Source organism: Octopus bimaculoides, chromosome 5 (genome assembly GCF_001194135.2).
Source record: "Octopus bimaculoides isolate UCB-OBI-ISO-001 chromosome 5, ASM119413v2, whole genome shotgun sequence".
NCBI classification, from domain to species: Eukaryota; Metazoa; Mollusca; class Cephalopoda; order Octopoda; family Octopodidae; genus Octopus; species Octopus bimaculoides.
In genome coordinates this window covers 53,529,070-53,534,423 of record NC_068985.1, presented here as the reverse complement: position 1 = coordinate 53,534,423, position 5,354 = coordinate 53,529,070, and the positions used below count along the sequence as shown (strand labels likewise).

Sequence of the window (5,354 nt, the reverse complement as noted above, 5' to 3'; positions counted from 1 at the left end):
ACACACACACACACACACACACACACACACACACACACACACACACACACACACACACACACAACATGCACGTACATGTGTATATTACACGCACACATACACGATAGGCATCCACACAATTTCTGTCTCCAAAATTCACTCATAAGGCATTGATCGTTTTAGGGTCATGGCAGAAGACACTTACCCAATGTGTCACGAAGTGAGGGGACTGAAACGATGCTAATTAGTTGCAAAGTGACCGTCTTAACAACAAGTCTATGGCTACACTTATTATCAATCAGAAAAGAAAATGACTACGCATAAGCTAACATTAAAAAGTATTCATATCTTCCTCTTTGCTGCATTAAAAATATGATGAGGTTTCTCATAATGCATAAATATACCAGAAACCACAAAGACAAAATTTTGTGGCTTAGATATATGTGGTTAGAGCTTCGTTTATAATAATAATAATAATAATAACTGATTTGAGATTTAACCGAAGTTCTAACCATGTCTAATCACAAACAAGCTTTATCAAGGGATGGGTGTTACGGTGTGTTGGAGAAACCCTGCCTACTTCATATCAAAACATCCGTACTGAAGGAAGAGGAAGTTAATTATTCTCAAAATCTAAAATTAATGGTGGAAAAGGCAACGATTTTACAGCAATTAATGGCCAAATTTTGTTTATATTATTCTTGTTTCATATTTGTGTTCTTTGTATTATAAGTAGTTTATGTATAAGAGGGCTGTATATTAAATTCAGATTTTTATTTTGTTGATGTGGCTAATGTTGTTGTTGTTTAACCCTAGGTTAACTTTGACCCACTAGACGCTATGATCAAAATTATTCTCACTACGGCCTTCTAGAAATTTTTAGGAATATATACGACTACGTTCTTTAATGTGTCCATTATTTAACATAGCATAAGGCGACGAGCAGGTAGAATCGTTAGCACGCCGGTAAAAACTGCTTAGCAGCATTTCTGTTGGCTTTACGTTCTGAGTTAAAATTTCGTTGTGGTCGACGTTACATTTCATTGTTTAGAAGTCGATAAAATAAAGTACTTGTTTTGCATTGGGGTCGATGAATTGACCACCTTCCTCCCTCAAAATTTCAGGCTTTGTACATATAGTAGAAAGTATTATTTAAGACAGTACGGTGAGGTTTGAGTAGGACCTGTAGGGATTTGGTTGGTGTTTCTAGCAGCCCGTGTGACCAGGAAGCCAATTCTTCGTTGCTTAGATGGTATTTGTGTCGTTGGCTCCAGGTTAAATAAGAATAACATTATCTCTCTCTTTCTCTTTGTGCGTGTGTGGGTGTGTGTGTAACAATTATAATTAGAAATTCACGGTATTCTTGCATTCCAGTAAAATTCATCGTGGAGTTTAATGAGCTATTTATCTATACATATAAAACAAAAGCGATTTAACTGAGCTCTTTATTATAGCATCATAATTTACATTATCTTCATACGTGTTTCACTGGTGTATACCAGTATGTTGTGATCGATACATAGGATATAAGATGTATATAAATCAAAATTAAGACATCATACAGAATCGTTTAAGTGTTTTCATTGTAATTTAAATAATTTTCATATACGTGTGAATTTTCAACTTCGTTTATTTCACACACACATATCAATGTCACATACATACTGCATGTGTTTTGTTCATATGTCCATTAGCTGCATGATAGCATCTTTGGAAATGTCCCTTTACGACACCGAATTAAAAAAAAAACACCGAATACTTCAGAACTGACGAGAGAGTTCGCGCAGAAGGTGAATGAAAAGAATTGATATCAGTGGATATCGCCGTCTTTCAGCTTGTCAGGAACTTACACTCGACTCACCTCGAAACGAACTGAATCTCTGGTTCGAGATACATACGCACACAAACACCCACACACACACACGTACATATACACATACACACATATATATGTAAGTATGCATGTGTGTATGTATTTATGTACCTACATGTTTATATACGTTGTAAGAATGAAATCAAATCAAATAATGATATTTTGAAAACATTTAATACGAACGTTTCAGGTTTGGGTGATATATGATAGGAAATGCATCCATTACGTAAACCTTCCTCAGTTAAAGCATTTCAAAAATATACGCAAACCTGAAACGTACGTATTAAATGACTTTGAAATATTATTTCGTTTGATTTCATTATAACAACTAATACTAATCGATACCGATACAAACTAATCGGTCTTGACTTAGCTTATGCGGGTACTCTAACAACGATTAGGAGTATTTTTTTTATATTTGACTCGAGTGAAAAGTTTTGGTACCATGCACCGCTTTTTAACGTAACACGAAATATGTTTATGAGTGTTATATCTTTCACTTGTTTCAGTCATTATACTGCTGTTATGCTGGGGCACTGTCTTGAAGAATTTTTGGTCAAATGCATCGACTCCAATACGCATTTGCCGAACCGTTAAGTTACGTTGACGTAAACACTCCAACACTGGTTGTCAAGCGGTGGTGGAGGACAAATTCAGACACACACACACACACGACAAGTTTCTTTCAGTTTCCGTCTCAATCCACTCTCAACGTTTTATTCTGCCCGAGGTTATAGTAGATGTGTGCGTATGTGTGTGTGTGTGTGTGTGTGTGTGTGTGTGTGTGTGTGTGTGTGTGTGTGTGTGTGTGTGTGTGTGTGTGTGTGTGTGTGTGTATGTATATATATATATATATATATATATATATATATATATATATACGTACACATAATATACATAGAGTAAAGTGTACGGAAACAATGTCAAGAGACTTCTTCACCATTTTTATTGTGACACTCTTCACTCTTATAATAGAAATGATGTGTTTGTATTAGGCACTCTTTCTAGTTTTAGTTCTCAAGTCCTGCGTTCAAATTACAAAGCAGTCATTATTTCTTGTTTATCCCAAAAGGTTTGGTAAAATATATAAAGGAATAGCTAAAGCAGGAGGCACCAGGTGTTTGATCGATCTGCTTTAAATGGCTGCCGAATCATCCGTCTTAAAATGAAAGCTACATCGTGTAATGTAGTACTTGATTCATTGAATACAAATCATCCCTGAATAGTTAGGTTGGGACAACTTTGATCAAAGGTCTACATAACAGATGCTGACCTGGGGCTGAACGAAAAATATCGACACCAATAGAGGTGTTTCTAGGCAGATGACCTCCATGCAGGAAATAGCAGCTAAATTACCTTAAAATCTCTCTCTTAAAATAGATTGAGCTCGATCTGACATAGGGTCAACAATGACAAGAACAGCAATACCAGTTATGCAATGGAAAATATGCAGTCTGTTATAATTATCCTACAAATCAATGTGGTACTAAGGTTCGTAATAAAAATAAACTGTTGTTTAACCCTAGGTCAGTTTTCTCCCAACTAGCCTACTATCAGAAGTGTTCCAACCGTGACACTTCCTTGTGTTCTTCAACCAAAGTTTCTCCTATGCCATTATTTAAAGTGTCCCTTTTTAAAGATAGTTTATGAAAATTCTGAGATATTCGGTGGCTATTTCAAACATGCTGTGTGACAGTGCAGAGACACCTGATCGCTTTATAAACAGTTGTAAGGCGGCGAGATGACAGAATCGCTAGCACCCCAGAAAAATTACTTAGCGGCATTTCATCGGCTTTACGTTCTGTGTTCAAATTCCGCTAAGGTCGACTTCGCTTTCCATCCTTTCGGGATCAATAAAATAAGTATCAGTTAAATACCGGGGTCGATGCAATCAACTTACCCCTCCCCCAAAATTGTAGGCCTTGTGCCTATAGCAGAAAGGATTATAAACGGTTGTTATGTAGCCCTAGATTTAATACGACTGAACAGACGAGCATAAGCATTTCAAGTATGGTCATCTCGTATTTCTTTCGGACATAGCATATCGAGGACTACTTTATCCAATGTCTACCTCTCCATTTTGCTGACAGTATAGCCAGTCTTCACTCGCGAGGGAGTTTAGGTTGCTACGAAGTCTCGAGTATACATAGACATCCACGTGGCTCTCCAACGATTAGGCAACAGAGCATCTAGAATGTAATATTTGGAAGATGAGGGAGGGTTACACCTGCAGCCGGCTGGTACTCAGTACACCTGAATAGACTGGAGCAACGTTGCTTTGATCCAGGAATTGGACGCTATGAATTAGAGGCGGGAAACCATCGGCCAGATCAATGTGCTGATTGCTTAATTGGTTGCTGAAATGTATGGTTGCATTGTCCTGGTGAATGTGTGGATTGTTCGTTTTCCTCTCTTAATGGCTTCTTCAACCCTTTTGTGTGTCTCAGTGTACCGCTTGCTGTTCCTGATACAGTCACATTCCTGACCATTAAGGAACATGATACCCTTGTCATCCGAAAGAAAAGTCGCTATGAACTTCTGTGCCAGTTGTTGGCTCTCAAACTTCTTAGGCCTTGGAGAAAAGGCGTGATAACACTCCAGATTATAAACATTCCCTCACATTTCAACTCATGTCATTAGATCGAGAGGAAAAGTGTATTTTATTGGCTTCAGAAACTTCTAGTAGATCAAAACAAATTTCCACCCTTCTCTTCTTCAAATCGGTTGTCAACTGTCGTGCTTACCAATTTGCACACACTTCCAGTATCCAGTCTTCCATCTTCTGAAAAGTATTGTGACCAAAGTTCAGCTGTGCAGCAAGTTCAGATGTGATTTATCTGTTCCCCGCAAATCAGTTTGTCCACTCACTATCGATTCGGGTCAGTAATCGCAGTCGATATCCTCCCACCACAGCCTGGTTTGTCTTCAGTGTTGGTTTCTTTCCTTAAACTTCTTCATTCATCTGTGTATAACGCTCTTGTTGATGGTGTCTTCTTTGTAAACAACTCATAGCTTTCTGTGGCTATCGGATAACCTACACCGTTCTTTTGTACATATCTCATTTATGGCACGTAACTTAGTGTCTAGAACTCTATATTTGCTTGCAATGAAGAAGAATATCTCCAGAGCAGACCAGACCAGTAGTAGTGAGAGCATGTCATTGACAAGGTCGCGAATGGGAACGAAAGGACTTTTACGAACCTAGCTGATAGATCGATTGACTGAACGATAAATTAATCAAACGAACGATTAGTAATTGGTTATTTAAAGGATGATGAACAAAACAAGATGCTTTCCTTCACAGCCTTGTAAATTAAGGACGTGTTCTTAACTACGCTAAGAATACGAGTACAAACTGTTTTAATTTCTAATTTTTTTTATTAATTCCTAATTTTTTATTTCTTAATCCTTGACTTTAAATTTTTAATATTTAAAAAGACGGACATACACATCGAAACCGGTAATATTCTATAATAGTTATTTAATGTAACAAATATAACTA

General features: G+C 37.2%; 1 protein-coding gene across 1 annotated transcript in view; it reads left to right on the top strand.

Annotated features, from left to right (window-relative positions):
- Positions 1-5,354, top strand: part of LOC106867539 (uncharacterized) — a 32,477-nt gene that overhangs the window by 23,451 nt on the left and 3,672 nt on the right. The gene's annotated exons all lie outside the window — the stretch shown is intronic.